At 40.2% G+C, this 19,834-nt stretch overlaps 1 protein-coding gene across 4 annotated transcripts in view; it reads right to left on the reverse strand.

Moving 5' to 3' along the window:
• The window catches only part of sema6cb (semaphorin 6Cb), a 109,919-nt gene that overhangs the window by 55,720 nt on the left and 34,365 nt on the right, over positions 1–19,834 (reverse strand). For 2 of the 4 annotated variants that reach the window (XM_079469678.1, XM_079469676.1), the window contains exon 3: positions 6,932–7,062. The exons of the other annotated variants lie outside the window; for them this stretch is intronic. The gene's annotated coding sequence lies outside the window, so the exon portion shown is untranslated. The remainder of the gene's footprint in view (positions 1–6,931; positions 7,063–19,834) is intronic. 4 annotated transcript variants of the gene reach the window in all.

Genomic DNA, 19,834 nt, shown 5'->3' on the forward strand with positions numbered 1-19,834 from the left:
AAGATGGCTTACAATTCAAAACCATCTAATGGTTTAATCTGCATATTTATTATTAATTTAAAAAAACTTCTTATTTTATTTAGCTATTTTGTAAGGTGACGATTTAAAACCATGATGTATTCCTTACCTGTAATCTAGTGAGGGTCATGAAAAATGTATTTTCAATATATGGTTTCATCTTCTTGACTTGTTCTAAGGCTGGTTAAAGCTGAAATTCTGAGCAAAACTGAAAAGCCAATTTAAAGCTGTTAAATAAATGACTATGATATCAAATAATAATTCATATCCTCTATAGTGTCATTTTATTTTATAAATAGGAACACGACTGTATTTCTTCACAGTAAACTGACTTCCAATGGTTTAAAAGAGGGTGGGCATTACCTATCCAGAGGTCCAGTTACGCTCAAAATAGAATTAATTAATCTTCTGCCAATTCTTTTGGACATGTTCGCAGGGACAAATCTAAAAGTAGAACAGCATGTTTTATTCTGCTTATCTGTGGAAACAATTCAGGTCAATCAGATATCGCACCCAGAAATATCACCACGAAAGCCTGATTTAAACATATCCTTCCGGAATAATCTTTTTCAGTTTGAAATGCGAATAACGCAAACACCCCCGGGCAACATTTATCCACGGTCTAGGAATCCAGCATTATTAAAGTGCCAGTGTGACACCAGAATGTCAATATACGCATCACACTTTACCTGCTGCAAGATTTAACATCACATTAAACAGGCCGAAAGTGTGCGGCCAAGGTTGGCCTCCAGCTCCATAAATATGGTAATGTGACCTCGGGGCATAAACGCGTCTGTGAGAGCAACAGAGGAGTCAGGGATTGTCTGCCTTGCTGGTCATCAGCGCAGGATACCCCTTATATACGGACCTTGGAATCAACCTGATGGGGAAAGGCCCGGTGATACCATGTCAAAAAAGCGCCAAGGGGCTGACAGTGCACGTCATTGTGTGCACGATTGCAAGTGCTCTTGCGTGTAGTGCGACTGAGGAAAAGACAGACAGAGTGAAGATAAGAGGGCAAGCGTTAAGAGTGATTCACCGCGTCTCTATCGTACAATTATCAGATGAGAGGGTGCGAATGTCTTGCACAAAGGCCAGAACCCTTTGTGAATAAAAGCAACTTCTTCACATCGAACATGCACATTAATCACGAGCCTCAGTCGGCCGATTTGAGTCTCATCTTCCTCCTTTGTTATTACTAAGGGCATTTTTCCCAGTGCGCAAGAGGTGTTTATTACAATGCTAGGGATGACAAAGACTCTGCACAAAGCGATTAGCATACCATGTTGCGTGTAAAGTCATGGCTAATTTTTATTCTCAATAGGGATGTTAATGATTAATCGAGGATCGATTAATTGTCGATAATAATTTACTCAATAAAACGTAACAATCATCCAGCTGGGTCATGCCCATGCGTGAGGGTCATGCGCAAAACACACACAGGCAAACACGAGGAGTTAAGCGAATGCATCAGAGATATGTCTGGGATCATTTCACATTAAAAGGGGAAAACATCCACTGCTCTGCTTCTTGCAACGGTGAACAACGTTCTGAAAACAAACGTGTCAAATCTAAACAATTTAAAATAATAATAATAATAATAACAACATGCTTACTTTACACTAAACAATTACTAATGAAAAAAGTCTAATCCCAAACAGAAAAGGAGCCTCTGAACACGGGTACAGCCACAAGAACAATCTCCTAAAGCATCCACAGTGAAAGGTTTTAGTCCAGTCCTCCTTTCTTCTATAACTCGTCCCGTTGCGCTGAATGAACGAACGCTCGCTGCTACTTCTGCTCGCGGGGACACTAAACACAGTACATTCGCGGTAGCATGGTCTGTTGTTCTGTGTTTTAAGTTCGCCATTTTTGCGATCTTGCTCAATGTTTTAAATTTACCGTTATCAACTTCTTATCGCTTCTTTATTTAATACATTTCTAATATTAGAAATATTAACAAATGTCTAAAACATAATAAGGAGGACAAGTCTAAAACAAGCCCGGACCACTTGTGAGCTATGATGTAAAAATTGACCCGAAGCCCGGCCCGAGGGGCGTAAATAAGTCAGGCTGAAATGCAGGGCTCTAGCACGAACACAATGACTTATCACTTAAAAAATTGCATCCAGCAGTCTCCGTGACTGGATCTGCACAACCTACATTAACCTCCGTTTTAGCCAGTAAATGATCTGCTCAGAAGGCAGCAAAGCGCCAAAATAAATAATACAGCTCAGGAACATTAATCAATGAAGAATGATATGACAACACTGTCTGGTTTTGTCGCTTAGGCAGGTAGGCCTATTTGATTAGAAATGAATCAGCTAATCATTTACCTTAACTATTACATTTAACTTCATCGCATGCAATATACAAATGATGTTATCCTTTGAGATACGCGAGTCTCAACTGCAGGACTGCAGCCGGTTAAACTTGTGACACGTCATGGACATTCAAGAGTAAAAGCATAAATGATATGCACATTGATTTTGGGAAGAAAGTATCACACTTATAATAACAAAATATAAAAAAAATTACGCGAACACCCATATAAGGAAATGAATAGTCCCACATGCAACTGTTCCAGAACAAGCATCTGAGTTGGCGTTTGATTATTAAAATAAATAATTGTGTCATATGCTAAAGACAAAATACTACGTATTTTTGATTAGTTGATCATGAGAAAACAGCACGTTTAACACTTAAGAAGTCAGAATGCACGACACACCTTTGCACCACCCCTTTAAAGCCAAGATGAACAATAGACTATGAAGAGAAAATCTGTGCAGAAACACTCGCAACAGTGAGTATTACATTCTCCTCTAGCGTTTGGCTTATACGTGGGCAAAAAAAACACAGTTACCAAAAATCGGGTCTGATTGGTCGGTGACTAAGCTCAAGATCAAATCTATGAATCTCACAGTTATCCCATAAACTTTAAAATGGCCTTTGCACGGCATCCTTTCTGTTCAAACAGACGGCCTGATCTAAAAAACACTTCAAAATGATGAATGAATCAGTAGTTACACGATTGAAAATGAATAATAGATCACGCAGAGGTGGTTAAACAGACTTTATGACACATCTCCGAGGTTGTGTGTGTGTAGCAGCTAAACAAGAAGTGTTTACCTGTCTCACATGTTTTTTCACAGCTCAATCTGTGCTATCAGCGCTGCTATCGAACCCTCTGCAGAAAACCGTAATACCATCTCGCTTCATTCAACGAAGACCAGCAGGAGCCGAGCATCATGGCATCCCAGGGAGGTTGGCGGAGGTTTTAAATCCAGCTAAATGCATTTATCTTCTTTTGGCAGCTTTTCAAGTCCTCCAGCTGAAGCGAGATGGTACAGGAGAACGCGCCAGCACTCCCCTCATGGGCAGATGCACACACAAGTGCACAAAATTGCGTAAGTCGTGTGCGTGTTGGCTTTTGGAGAAGACTGGATGTCTGTGGTACAGTATTTTTTTTAAACAAAGCTGGATGCATATCAAAGTAAAGGATTAAAGAATAAAAAGGAATATGTCAAATGAGAGTTGAAAGATCAACCACAGAAGTACAAGTCTACACAGAACTGTGCTAAAATTTAGGCATACAAGATGCTTGACAAACATTTTCAAAGACAATGTTCAAGGCCAAAATATAAGACAAAGAGATATAAGGGGTCTGCATGAGGTTAAAAGAGAAACACAGATTTTGCATGAGATAAAGAGAGCAAGACAGAGGAATCTTGTGTTCTTCACAGCATGTCTTAAAAAACAGAAGAGAGCGCTATGTGAGATTTGAGGCCACAAACACATGCACGTAAGTTTCAAGCTTTAGTGCTGATTGTTGTTTTTTGGCCAGGTTCACATTGATATACATACACGCCAATGCACAACCTCCCCTGCATCTCACTCTGTGGTGGCTGTTATTGTCTCAAAGCAGGCGGGTGAGAGACATCCAGGACTGACAGACCTGATCCTGGATCAGCAGTGGGTGAATCCCGACGGATGCATCACATCAGAAGATCAATACCCCACTTAATACTCCGCTGTTGTGGAATAACAATGGACCGTGAGAAAGCTTTTCACTCACCACCTTCCTGCTGATACCAGCTACAGCCCATAATTACTTTTGGGCGCACACGCGCTGCAGTTATGGGGGCTGCATTTCTGAAATGACGTTTCTGTGAGATTGCAGGGGGATTATGACTATATTCCACTCAGATCTTGGGAAGGTTTTGTGCAAAAATGCAGCAAGGTCTTCAGTTGGAAAATAAATTAAATGACTTAAAAATTTGAACGGCTTTTATGGTATATCATGCATCGTAGGTCATGTACAGAAGATCTTTAAGGGGCCGTTCTTCAGCATATATTTATACTGAAAGATACCAGCATCGAATGCTGGTGTTACTACCAAGGTCCACTACCACATACTAGCATAAAAACATGTCGATCTAAGCTGGTTGAAATTGTTATTTCGTCCCTGTGCAAATCGTCAATATTTTGTCGCATATACAATGGCACATTAACATTAGAAAATATTGAACATACCGTACTTCCATTCCTCACAGTCTTGGGTCAAATTAAATATGGCATAAACTCGCGATGGCTTGAGCCTTTAATAAGTTCTCGATCTTCAAAGCTGTCCTTCCTTCTTTTAGTCAGCGCCAATGCGTGCAAGTTTGTTCAATGCAGTCTATATCATTTAAAGTTAGTGTGTCAATGTGACAGAGTATAATACGGCGGGTTCCCATCACTGGCTGTTATAGCAAGACAGGAGGAGGGGCAGCCATATGGATTACAGAGATACAGCAAATACTGGCGGATGAGCGAGTGTGTGTGCGTGTCCGGGTATCTGTCAGGATTACAGAAGCGAGGCATGTGTGGCTCAGGAGGACATGATTCTGTCAGAGTCAGAGAGCTGCTGCAGGGTCACCCCTCCTTGGAGCCATCTGCTTCCTCCTGCCAGTTAGTCTCAGGGCACTGAAGCTCAGATCTCAAACAGGCCTCGGGAGACAAACACACAAATGAACGGGTGCACTGAAAAACACACAGAAAATAACTAGCGAAACTGCTGGTTAGGGAAGCATACCAGCAACCAGGAAATGATCGGAGTGCCAATCTCCTGGTGAAAAGAGAATTTAACCCCAAGCTATTTCTAAGCAGCCAAGTGTTTCCCTCCTGGAGTACAGAGGAACCAATCAGAAATGCTGTTACTGATGCGGGGACACTAGAGGGACTGTTTGTACAAATCCTAAAAAGGACACTTTAAATGCACGGTTAAGTAAATGATAAATCCCTGCTCGTTCCAGAACTGTGTTATGTGTTATCGCTCCAAGTCTCATCATTATAATAGAGTTTTCATTTATAAAACTCAAGCTTGATTATGTGGAATATTCTATTGTAGCCTGAAAAAGTCGTCACACAAAAGTCTAATAATTGTCTTCATACTCAAAGTACTGTTTCGGGCACTTGCTGTAAAATGTCCTATTCGTTGGGTGAGATTCGCTATGCGCTATGTGCTGTAGCCCCGCACTGAATGCAAGAATTAGACAGGACATGTAACACTATTAAGCCGTCCTACGTTACACAGAGAAGTAGATGGCAACACACTATGAAATAAAATGCAAGTATCTGAATCACAGAAATTGCAATAACAAATAATAATTAGAATGTTAAAAATGTGAAATACACCCAATTTTGATAATGTTGACCCATTTGAAGAAATGTGGAGACATTTCCATGCAAACTCCAACTCAACGACTTGAAAAACACATTCAACAGCATTTTCAAAAATACGCTTTCCTGTCGCTCAGTGGTTAGAGCGTGGCGCTAGCAACGCCAAGTTTATAAATTCAATCCCAGGGGATTGCACATATTCAGAAACAATTGTATAGTACAATGCAATGTAAGTCGCTTTGGATAAAAGCGTCTGCCAAATCCATAAATGTAAATAAGACAAGTTCTGCTTTCCATAAGCCTTCTCACCCAATGTGTCAAAAAGTACCACTATAACCAGTGGCAACAAACAATCTACATTAGCAACAAACAATAGAAGCTTCAGGATAAACAGTGTGATGCAATTCTATTGAATACCACCCCGAGCAGTCCTCTGTGGCATTTGACTCAAAATGCAGCATCCAGGACAGAAGAGGTGGACGGATAGAAATCTAGAATGAGAGCGCTTACATTGTTGTTTCTGCTTACAGAGAGTAGCAAGCAAGAATGAGCGTCAATGGACAATGGTGCTGACCAAATGATGTGAGGGCAGTTTTAGCCAAAAGTGTGAAGAGAAAAACAAAGGCCATTTCATTGTGTGTCAAACATCTGTCACATGTTCTCTACAACGAGTTCCTGTATGTAGAGTGGTGTGTTTCAGTAAGGCAGTCATTGTTTTAAAATATTACATTATTAAAAATATAGTACCAAAACGTATTTGTGCTAATGTGCTAACCCGCTACAATGTTACACTGCTGCTAAATACATTCGACAGAAACGGTGGGATTTACTGTGGTGTCACTTTAAAACATTTATTTATAGCACTTAATCTAAATACATGGGACACGGCTCATAAGGCTGCGAAGGCCCCAATTTAAAACGTCTGGTCACTCTAAACTGCCATAACATGGCCCCGCAACACTTATTTTAGATCAGCAGCTCCTACGTGACTGACAGGCAACGGTCACGTTTCCTTAGCAACGCAATCTACGGATGCGATCCGGCTGGCGTGGGTTGCATCGGCTCTGACAGGTCGATCTGCGTTTGTTAGTTCTGCTGATCTCTAACCGATGCCGCATCTCTGTGAAATGCTGTGTCTGAAATCAATTCTGTCTGCCGTGACGATGAGAGGAAATATGAACTGGCGTGTCCGTGATGACAGGCAGGAAACCCAGAACACTGTATATAAAGAGACCGTGAACTCGATACTCACTGTTGTCCTTTGAGCAGACGGCCAGTAGGGGAATCTGAGGATATGTTGTCCCGCTTTACCTCAGATGGGTGTCGTTGAGGAGGGAACTGGGGCAACACCTTCAACAGAAAAAAGTCTTGGCAGTCTAGATCCTGAAAATGCGAAAGAGAGAAAAAGAGAAAGAAAAGGACATAAGTATATTTGGATCTGGCTGTGTTCAAGATTTGTAGAGTAATAACCGCTGGTTTGAAGGTGACTCAAGTTGGCAGGAGATGTGAACCAGTCAGTGAACCCGCAATAGAAGAAGATGCAGAACTCAAACTGTTCGGGAAAAATAATGTATCTTACACTCCTGCTTAACATAAAATCTCGCTCACATAAACACACGCCGCATAACTCTAAACAGGACCAGATGTTTCTACTTGAGAGCTGCTCTCCCATCTGTGTATGGAGTAAAGAAAGCCATCGCGCATTTTTGAAACCCATTAACCCACTGTTGTCAAAAACAACAAGAAAGTCCTGGAAGCCGTTTGTGTTGTACACACAAAAAACACTGCCATGCATGTATACAATGCGTGCATCTATCTAACCATCCATCCATCCATTACCGTCGTGCGGTTAGTGCCAGGAGAACATTAAACTTTTATAAGGGCTTAATACAGCTGTGCTGCCCTAATGCAAAAAATAATCTGACTGTGGTACCCGTCAGCGAGACTGAATCACGGATTCAATTAACCGGTCCTGGAATTCCATACCCCTGCATCTTTAAAACCCCTGGTGAGGCTGGTGGGGATTGAATGCGTTTCCAGGAACACATTTGTGCAAGGCTATCACATTCTGACCACAGTTAGCCCCTCTAACCGCTGGTGAGTTATAGCACATACGTGCAGAGGCTTTTGCAAAACTCGCCCACTCACGACCCCCACCACATACTAACACAGGGGGATGGACGGGTAGGGGGGTACAGGCATTCCTCATAAGCCCAAAATTGGTGATATCTCCTATGTGCTTTACGCTACGGAGGCAGAACGAACAAAACAAACCATAGCAAAATACAAACACATTCCTTATCTAGCTGCATTGGAAGAATCAAAAACTGCCACAGTAACGTGCCGTGAGAGTAGTTCAGCCTTTTTTTCCAAATTGGCCTCTCTTTGGCCGCTACACAGTGATATAGGAGCAAGAGGTAGATAGGTAAAAAAGAACGAACATCTTTCCCGTTACCATTATGTGTGTTATCACGGACCCACAATCTCCACCCACTATCAGCACTATCTATTTTATAACACAAACTGGTTTTAAAATAACGTCCCTCATGCCGGCATTTGTCAGCTTCTGGAAAGACCACACTGAATTTGGCCTCACACAAACAATATTATACGGTGTTTATCGCTGTACGCTGCCGGGAGTGAAATCGCAGTTCATTCTGCTTTGGCTGGTGGATGTCATTGGCTTTTTGATGAGCAAATCTGTCAAACACAGCTCATTTGAAATGAAGCTAATGTAACTACCCAAGCATGAAGTTACACTGCCATAAAATCAATACACGCTGTGGTTAGAGTGAGTTGCAGCTTGGAAATATGAACTAGAGGATAAAAAAAGGATAACAGTGTCGAAATTGCCTGATGCCGGTAGATTCCCCCATGGCTGAACCGCACATTAAGTGACTGTGTTTGTGTGTGTCGTGATTTACCGGCAGTCTTGCTTTGGACCCCAGCATTGACTCGCAGTGTGCGATCTAATGGCCATGACAGTGTTTGATCTGTACTGCATCTTGAAACAATCCAATTCAATCAAATCCATTCAAACTCTATTAAGCTTCTTTCGAGAGTACTCTTTTTATTGTGATGCACCTTTTACAACTTTCGCAATGGATGTACTGAAATTCACCTTTGGATCTACCTTTAAAGGGACAGTTCACCCATAAACTAAAATTCTGTCATTATTTACTCACCCTCTTTTCCTTTCCTGTATGACTAACTTTATCTTGCAGAAATGTGGATGAGTGTTTGTAACCATTCAATAGAAGTCAATGGGTACCGCTGTTGTTCGGACACAAAACCAAAGCAAGTCAATGCGTATCGCAGTCAATTGGTTACCACTGTTCTTTAAAATATATCTTTTGTGTTCTGCAGAAGAAGGTCACGCAGGTTTGAAATGACAAGAGGGTAATGTAACTGAAGACAGAATTAAAATTTTTGGGTGAATTGTCTATTGGGATGTCCTTGTTTGTAAAGATGTGTTTAAAATGTCATAATGCAAGTCTACAATCTCTTTCCATTTAGATAGCTGTGGGTGTGTTGTCCATAATCAATTTCAGCTGAGCGTCAGGCGTTTATGTTTTACAATGTCATTATTGTCCTAAAATGGGGGCTGGTCTTCTCACACAGACTTGCTGTTCTAGTTTGTCACTGCTGAGCAAAAGGAGATTTAAACTCGGGATTAGAATTCAATTTCGGAACGTGTTTCATTTATATGAGGTGTAGAAGCACAGTTGCTTTGTTTTAAGACTCAGTGAGCTGCCTACACAGCCTGCCTACAGCGTTCTCTAGACTCCAAATGAACTATTCTTTTGAAATAATAATTTACCCAAACAATTCTCTCATTATTTACTCACTCTCGTGTCACTCTGTGTTATGAGCTCACCGAAAATTCATTATTCACTGCTCATTTATGCTGAAATCAAATTGACGTCAGCAAATATTTCTCCTTTTGTGTTCCACTAAAAGAAAGTCACACAGGTTTGGAGGTGCTTCTTTAAGCTGGCGTCAGTGACCATTTTCATGTTGGAGTAAAGTGCTTCTTTAATCTAAAACACCCACACTAATAGTGCTCTTTACCGCTACATGAAACGATTTCTTCCTCCAAATGTGTGTATGTGTGTCCTACTTTCAATTCCACCATGTGTTTGTTAGTGTCCACTTTGGCCAACCCATCCCTTTATTTCATTTTGTCTCTGTTTGGAGATGAATTGTTCCTGGTCTCCAGGAATGGAACTGTTAATAATTCAGACCGGGCCTGGCCATTGACCATTAAAGCCAGGAGGCAGAACTTTCAGCTGATAGATCACTAATCAGATTAATCGCTGACTTTCAGCGGGGAAATAAAAAAAGGGTGAGGGACCACGCGCCGCATGGTAATATACTGGACCTTCAGGAACACTCCGCGAGGGAACACTTTCAATTACGGGTGATCAACCACTGTCAGCTGGAGAGAACATTGCTCATGATTGTGCATTCAAATAGCGATCCTGACATTAGCTGAACGCCGGTGAAAATATGATTTTGCTCGATGCGCGTTGCGCAAGATTTGCTTGAGTAATTTGTGACTAATGCCTGTTCTACGAATTTTTTTTTAAGTATTGTATCATCTCAGTTCAGTTAACATTACACAATATAGCCAAACCCAAGCATAGTTTTTGAAGCCGAATTTCAAGACATCTATATCCGTGTTCCAGGAATGCTGGTCATTTATAATAATTGCTTTGTTATTAAAAGTTGATCATTGATTTGCCTGCAAATTTATATGATTCTTAACATACAGATGTGGCATGTGGTTGCGGCTGTTGAGATAAAAGTGGCCATTTGTTGAGGTTATTTGTGTGCGTGCTTCTGAGCTGATGCCGGATAAATTACCCATATTAGAGTTCACCTTGGAGTGGAAATATTGATTAGTCGCAGTCTTCTGTGATCCACACGCACGCACACACCACAGACTATAAAAACAAACAGCCCTCCATAAAGGAATAGCTCACTCAGAATTAGTAAAATCTTTCGATATCAACTTCAAATGTGTAATTTCGTGCACAGCATACCAAATTTTGGAAATTCATATAATTGTTGGCTTTTCATAATTTTCTCTCAAAAACTAAAACTAAATGATGATAAAATACATATTAAATGCCACGGATGAATATTAGCTGAGGAATTCACTATTTTATAGAGGGGTTCAGCTAAAACTGACCAAAAGTAGCATCAGCAAACAACATGAGACATAATAAAAAGTGACAAAACAAAACTCCTTTTTGTGCAAACACAGGGGCAATAAAGTTCAACCAATTCCCCTACTTTCTTCCAGTACAAGATCTCTGTCGCTCTGTCTTTCTATTTCTCTCTCATTCTACTGAGATGTGTTTGTTCTTTTCTCTGCAATGAGAAGTCTGATGTGGTCTGGCTGATGGCGACACTCACTGACTTTTCATGTATAATTTATCACAGAGAAACAAAAAAAGAAGTGAGAGAGTGCGAGTTTGTCCCTTTCTCCAAAATATGTAAATGCTGTGGCCAGAAAAAACTGCGAGGCTAACGCTGCATCAGACAGCAGATCCTGTAAGGCACCGAACCATATACCACATACGGCTGAGCAAGAACATGAACCAAAATATACAAACAAATTATCCTACTCGATCCAAATATCAGAACATTTTTGAGGTACCGAGGCAAGAACATGCAAAAAATAAAAATAATCACACCACAACATTTTCACTTTTTTGCTCAATAAACACAGGACATTTTAAATGTTAGTTTCATGGCTACATTCACCCTGTGAAAGCTGTTTATTTAACACTTGTTTAACCCCGTGTTCGGTTGATCAGAATACTGAAAATAAACTTTTGCCCTAGTTTAAGATTTCTGTCTAATTATCCACTCGGTGCTTATCAGAATAAAAAGATGAAGAGTTTGAAGATACGGAGATTCGTTCTCGAAAATCAAAGGACAGACTTCTAACAAACTGCAACTAAACAACAAACACAAGACAAAGAATAACAGAAATGATGGACTGATGGATATTTTTTTGCTAGATAATAACAGACCACAATGAAACAAATATAATTATTATTTAAATAAACCGTGAACAAAACAATGATAAAGTTGACTTTGCTGTTGTACATGCAATTATTGAATAATTAAATTAATCTATAAAACAAATCTAAATGCTTTAATCAAAATACTAACACCATGGATGTGTCCATATTCTTTGTGTGTGTGTGAGTGTGTGTGTGTGTGTGTGTGAGTGAAAGACAGAGAGAAGGATGAAGGGGCAGAACCTCCCAGGGTCAGTTCTTCCTCCTCATACCGTGGGAACGGACAGACGGGTCAGACACACAAACAGACCACTGTATCTCTCCCTTCACTTTCCTTCTCTTTCAATAACGTCTTGTTTTGATGCATGTTTTTTTTCTTCTCTGTAAAATTTGTTACAAAAAACAATCTGTCAGTTAAACGGCAGACACATTCACTCACTGCTATGTGAAAACCATAAAAATGATGCCATATGCAAAAGCTCTGCCTTCCGGGACACATGTGACCAGTAACGGTCAAGGCTGGCTTAGTTTCTCTCCCTGCACCTGTGCGCTCGCTCTCTCGCTCTCTCTCATCGTGCCATCTTTCTCTTGCTGGTCTTGCTCACAGTGACCCCGACATATCTTTCTCTGTGACCACAGGAGTCCCGCTGTCAGGTGACATGTGGCCTTTCAGCGATGCCTTGAACCACTTGCATAACCACCCGTTTCATCAGCTGCAGGATGGCCTATGTTGTTTGCTTTTATCAAAGGGGACATATCATGACAAAGTAGATATATTTTACACATTTCCAAACATCAAAAATGTGTGTGTATGCAGCCATTATGTAAAAGTGTCAAATATGGCACCTTTAAATTCATATCCTGTTCATTGATTCTTCAAAAGAAACATTGAACACACTTACTGACCCAGCATTTTCGCTGTTTAATAAACTTCAACACCTTTAATGCTAGATGCTGAGACTGCAGCATGTTCAATACAGCATCAACAAACAGCCAATAAACAAAAAGCTTGTGGTTCAGACGCAGCCACAAAATGTAACAATTTTTAAAATAAAAGGCCCCGTCAGAACCCCCGGGCAAGTGGCCAACGGATGTGTGGGCAAGTCCAAGCTCGAGAGCAATATAATGGTATCTCGGCACATTAATCACCCTGAAAGCCACAAGCGGCACACAAAAATTGACAATCTGGCAACCCACCGCATGTCTTTATTAAATGCCACATCATGCAGGCTCCAGAATCACCTATGCCTTCCACAGAGACACAAGAAATGTGAACAATGAGGTGTGGGTGAACCGAGAGAAAGGGAATGAAATAGGAGAGCAAGTGCCAGAAAAGAGTGAATGATGGAATAAAAGATGATGAATGTTTAAATATGGCTGTATTTTATGGAAAGAGCAGGGGTGATGTATGCTTCTGTCGGGTGACAACTAAATCAAACTATGGCTTGTCACAGGCACTCGGGATAGACTGGCAAAAAAGGGCGAGATAGAGAATAAAAAAATGCCTATTAGAAGTCCTCCCTGACATCTTATTGAGTAAAACATTACGGTGACGTCAACTTTTGAATTATGATCCTGAGGACGCCACAGTGCTTATAAAATTGTCAAAAGGGAAGGAACGCCAATGATGTCACAAATGCAGACGTACGCATCAGGGATTTAAACACACAACCACACGCCGCTCAGGAAACAGAGGCAAGGAGCATTTGCTCATTCAGGTGAAGATTTTCTGACAGCAGGAAAAAACGCCTCACCAAGTCATTAATTCAAGCAGCCAGTAATTTCCGTCCGGACGAAAACATTTCCCCTGCAGGAAAGTTAAAAATGGAAATCTGTTCCTTAGACCTCGAGTGTGTTCAACCCAATCACTTGACCCTTAAGATGTTTCTATGCAGGTTTTAAAGGCGACATATGGAAAACAGGACCTCTTTTTGATGTACTCGGAAGACATACTCTTCAGTTCTCGACTGGCCCAGTCTGTCTAGACATTTATGTAAAATAAGATGCAGAAATGGGTCACTCAGAAATCCCCTAAGGTATTGATAACAGAGAACGTAAGACCACATTTTAGTGCTAGGTGTAATAGCTAAACTCACAGATCTTTGACAATATGTCTACTTGAATCTTTAAGATAAACATTATAAATGTTGCAAAACACAGTAATATGTCATTTCAAGGCAAGTGAAAATTTATTTAACTATGAGTACACAAACTATAAGAATAACCCCCTATAGATTATATGGCCCCTTTAATCTACTTCTGTTTTACGGACTGAAGCTGGTTTGAACACATCTGGTTCTGATCAGGGATGAAGTTCAATCTAAATGCACAATGCACCGATACCCAGAATATGGAAAAAGCATGCAAAGAAAGAAACTCAAAAGATTCTCAAAGGAACAATTCACCCTGGAATGACATTTCTCCCCATTATTTACTCACGCTCATGCTGTCCTAGGTGTACATGTCTTCTGGCAAACACATTTGGAGTAATAATAATCCAAATCCTGGTCGTTCCTGGCTTTGTAATGCAAGTGAATAGAGACTCAGTCAGTCACTCCAAAATGCACATAAAGCAGGTCCAGGGTTATATGTCCGTGGTTAATGAAACATTTGTGAGCAAACAATTATTATTTTGAGTTGAGAACAAGACAAGGGACAAACCAATGAGATTCAAAACTTGAGATTCGTAGCGTCGTGAAGCAGCAATGTTTTACCATTTGAATCTCATTGGTTCTTGTGGTTGCAAGACACTTCCCAACCTACAAGATTGCCAATTCCCCTTTTTGTAGGGTCACTGTGTCTCTATTCACTTGCATTAAATGAAGACATTTACACCTAGAAAGCACGAGGGTAAATAAATTATGGCAAAAATGTAATTCTAGGGTGAACTGTTCCTTTAAAGAGCCCATTATGTTCTATTTTTAAGTGTCCTAATATTGTATTTGAGTCCCCAACAACAGGTTTAAATGCATTTAAGGTCAAACAACGCTGTAATTTTCTCAAAATAAGCATTTAATTTCACCCCATTTCCCCAGAACTCTAAACGGTTCCCTCAAAGTAGTTTGAAGATTCAGTTTCTCTAAACCCCTCCCTTTCACAAGCCCACTTTGTTCCGATTGGTTGCCTACCCCAGTCTGTTGTGATTTGTGTTTCCGCATAGACGCACGCACAACTACATTTCAGCTCTTGGAGGCTTATTAGTAACTAACGCAAATATTATTAGTTCACGGCACACAACACCGCGTCTCCAGCTCCGCTACATGTAAACACACAAACTATCAGAAGTGTTTGTGGGTAGGTCAGAGGTCAGTGTTTGTGGGTGTTTCGCGGGCAGGTTGGGATTATGCTGATGTGTTAATTCGTTACGTTTAAAGATTACACTCGATTCGAAACCGAAACGACTTCTTTGTGCGGTTCAGAGTCTACTCCTTATTCTGGGAGACAATATCTTTATTTATCATGACTTATTGGATAAACAACTTTGCAGATCTTTAACATTGAAGGGCAGCTACGTTTCACACTGAAAGATAGTCAATTTTCCATGTAACGTGCTTTTTAAGACAGATATTTTGGTTGTTATATTTTCTCTGAAACCACTGTTGTGCTTCAGAACAGAAAAATCTCCAGTCTAAAGTTCAAAACTAACAAAGAAAAGAGAGAAGTTGTGAGTTGAGTTTTGTTTGTCTCTACAAAAAGGTTAGCGTGGCCAGGAAACATGTTTAGGGCATTCCTCACAAAAAGTAATCCCTTTTCTCATCTATCTGTTGTTTACAATGTCCACAGATACACAAAGGTAATCCTGGATTAGAGGCCCAAACCACATTCCTGAAAATCTTTGAACGAGGATAGAATTCCCAGGAGAATATATTACTGCATGAGACGATCAACTTAATATTATTAACTGATAAAATTGTACTCAGAATATGTTTTATTTCCTGTTAGCTTTTTGTTTTGGATGCTTGTTTTATGAAACCTATGTTCTCTGATATTTGTCAAATAATAATGTCCAATAATTACTCACCACACCTCACATTTGATGTTTTAATCTAACCTCAGGTGGCATCCCACTCACCAATGTAAAAGAACGTTGTAGGCTACCCATTTCGCTCACCTAAACCAAAACACCATTACTGAAGTGAACCTCAATTGCACATTGGCACTTAAGATTGAGTGCTATTCCAAAACTAAACAATTCCAAAATCTAACTCTACTTAAAATATCCCAAGTTGTTGTTGGACTCCTGCAACATGATACGACAATTTCGAGCAGTTATTCGCACACAACACCTATGAGCTGTTCTTATACAGTAAAGAAGCTGTGCAAACTCCCTTTCCAAAACTGTAGGACACAGGAGAACACAGTTTCCTGGTTGTAAAACACGATTTTGAAGCTGATCAAATATGTCTTGTGTAGCTGATTGTAAACTTTCCCACTTTCTTGGCAATTCACTTATTCAACTAAATTGCAAAAAAATTGTTTTCCTCTCTCTGATTTCCTCGCCGTCTAAACATCTTAACTTAAAGTTTAGCTTTAACTTTAGGTTTTAGCAGTTGTTTCCACTAGGTTGACATCTTTTTTTATTAAAACAAGAAGTTTGGGCACTCACTTTCGAGTTTTACCATTTTCAAGTTGTAAGACAAAAGGACTTTTCTAAAGATCCAGCTGTGCTGAATGTGCTGCTTATTGACTAGAGAGCTCTGAGAAGTTTTACCACCCCGCTGCTGGATTTTAGATTAGCTCTGATATAGATTTTTTTTACTCTTTTTGACAACAGCTCACTAGTTTTACAGTGAAAATATATTTCAAGAAGTTCTGCAAAAAGTTCACAAAGAATCTTTCTCCACACACAGGCCCCTGCAAAATGACCTTTTACCCAGAAAACAAATGCTTCGCACACAAAGCCCCATCTGCTTCTCAAATTCTTCTTCCAAATCAAATCAACTTTAAATCGAGCGCCTAGCAGCAGAGGAACATTGTTTAAATACGGGTCAGAGAGTTGTAGGAGAGCGGATCGTTGGGTGGAAAAGCAGTGCGGTCTGTTTCTCACGACTTTGCCGTTTTCTTCGATTGCAAAACATGCAAGATGGTAGTCATCCAATAAACTCTAAAATGAGAAAGCAATGAGCAAATGCCACCAAAAATCCACTAAAACAGATCAATACGTACAGAGAGAACGAGAGAGAGAAAGAGAGAGAGGCATTCAGCTCCCTTCATGTAACAGTAACATTTAAATTTTTCCTGAAAGAAAAGTCACGGCTGTAAAAGCGGGGGGGGGGGGGGGGGGTTTGTGTGGAGGCGCAGAGGGACTGAGTCAAGTGAGTGAATTTTAAGGGGGGGGATGGAGGTCCACCTCAAAACGTAGAGGGTTTTCATCTTTTATTGATGCAATATCCCCAAAACGCTTTGCAAATTTCATACATACATAGTGGCATTTTCTAAATCCATAGTTCAAAAATACATGAAAAAATGTCCCCAACTAGAGTCCCTCCCAGTCTGTCATTTCCAGCACTGTTTATACTGTATCTTAGGTCATTATATGCCATAATCTTCATGAGTTATGATTTTTCTCCCCAAATAAACAAATACACCTCAGAAAAATAAGCATTCCTGTTCCCGCCGAAGCTATCAGTGTGGCGAGTGAGGGGTTCTTTTATGAGGTGGGCTGTGTAAATATGAAGTGAATGAATGAAAGCACTCACTGACTTCTAAATTTAGGCAAGAAGTTCTGCTTCTCTCCATCTGCAGGATCTGAAGAAAAACACGTCTTCGTGCCAACGGATCATGTACGTACGCACGGCCATAATTGCACGGAGGCACACGCGAACATACATAAACAGACACAAACGCTCAATTTGTAAAGATGTGTTTTTCGCGAACACAAGCTGGAGATGCTGACAACCTCACCTAATCTTTTAAATCGAGACCTGGAACAGAACGTTCTGAATATTCAGCAGATTTGACTCTGTGTTTATGAAAACCTTACGTTCCGTGACAGGTTTAACTAATTATTTCCCGTTGCTGAGAGTTTCCAGAGAATAAGCTGGAGAGAAGATTTAGGAAGTTATTCCTCAAATAAGAATTCTTTCATTTATTCAGACTCTGACGCTTCACGGGTTTTGTGTCCATACAATGGAAGTCAATAGGCACCACTGTTGTTTGGTTACCAACGTTCTTTAAGATATCTCCTTTTGGATTCTGCCGAAGAAATAAAACATGTTTGGAATGACGTGAACAGGACATCAAAAACATCAGTAGGTCAACCATCTCAACATTTTGTCAGTCAGCAGCATTAATACCTACAGCATGTACAAGCGGTTTTAAGAACCCTCAGCAAAGCCATTTTCACTGGTGATGAGGATTCCATAAGCTAGAAGACCAGCCAGGTCACATCCTCACAGAAGCTGAGAACCCTTCCTTTACCTGAGCTGACAGCGGTGCTTGGTCAGTGTTACCCGACAGTAATGCTCTCAGCTGATTCAAACTGTGATTACGAGTTAAAGGCAGACAGTTGTGGAACACCTTGACAGACTGACAGGTTGGGAGAGATTTTCACCGTTTGCCAAACTTGGTAGTCTGACTCATCAAACCCCGTTTCAGCGAGGAAAACAACAAGAGAGGGAACACCGGGTCTCATTAATGCAATTATAGTCAGTGTCATGGGGATATTTGTGTGCAAATCATCATCGACACCGGATTGTTTGCACGCGTTTCATTAGACTTGAAGGCCGCGTGTGACTTTTCCTGAAGAGTTGTTTACGACTAGCACGGGCTGGTTTGCAGGGGCCAAGCAGGGGCGTGCGTGGTTGAACTGTGCACGTAATGCTGCGTGGACAGTTTCGGACGTGCAGGTGGATGGTTTGCGGTGGTGTGCGAATCTGCGACAGCTTGTGTTGACTGGCGAGGAGTGTGTTATTGGTTAACAGAGAGAGTGTGTGGTGACAGTAGTCGCTCTGTTCGACTGATGCGCTGCAGGAAGCCGGTAGCTCAGCAGCAACAGCTTATCTGCCAAAACAGCTGGAGAACTCTCCTCTCCCACCGAGAGGACACGAACACATATATGTGCACGTCACCAACCTGAAGATAGACAGGTGCTTTTAAAGTCAAAGAAAGACTTGCACGCATGTAAACACACACACACCCCTTTTATCACATGCTTTAGGGATGAAAATCTCCACAAACTTGCTTTGTTTCTTTACTCTGTCCCACCCTACCTCACACCCATAATGCACTGGGGCTTAGGGTGCATCGTGTTTGTATTTCTAAAGTCAGATAACAATGACAAAGCTTTTTTAATACATTTTTTTTAAATGTAAAAAAAGAATGCAATTTTCCAATGACCTATGTCCAACAGACAAATACTTTGACAGTAAACATCACTAACTAATATATTATAATATAATACACAATTTATCTCAAATATATACATTTATATTATACACACATGTGTGTACTTGTATTTTGAAATAATACCATAAATAAAAAATAAAACTTTTATTTTTAATTTAATAAAAAAAATCATGTTTTTTGTTGCTTTTAATGTAATTCAAACAAACTGCAGTTTGGTTGTATTGAGTAACTTAATTTTAACAACAACAAAAAAAACTGCTTACCAACACAAAACGATTAAAAACATTTATTAGATTTATTTTAAACAGAGTTATCTGTTTTTGCAAATAAACTCTTTAGTGCTTTTCCCATTATTGAATTTCAATAAATAAAGACAAAAATGTGAATTTAATTGAAATTTTAAAAGTAAAAGAAACAATATCTACTGTTGAAGTGGGTGTGTCCTGGCGATTGTTTTAACTTCAACACCAGTAAATATATTTTTTTGCTGCGTCATAAATATCGACCTTGCCCTCCGCATCACCCACTTAAAAACTCATACTGGGCTGACAATGAGAATAATTTCTCCTCTTCAATGCAACCGTAACAGTGCTTTACAACATTAGTCTCATCGGACACCTGGCTGGGTGGAGGAGAGATGTGACAGATAAAACAGTGCTCTTATAAAGAAATATGGAAAAGATATACAAACCCATTAGGTGAATATTACCAAACACCCCCACAGACCCCCAGACAGCGTAAACCACATTGTGAAAGACTGAGTAAGAAAGAAT

Source organism: Barbatula barbatula (assembly GCF_947034865.1).
Source record: "Barbatula barbatula genome assembly, chromosome: 12".
Classification (NCBI taxonomy): Eukaryota; Metazoa; Chordata; class Actinopteri; order Cypriniformes; family Nemacheilidae; genus Barbatula; species Barbatula barbatula.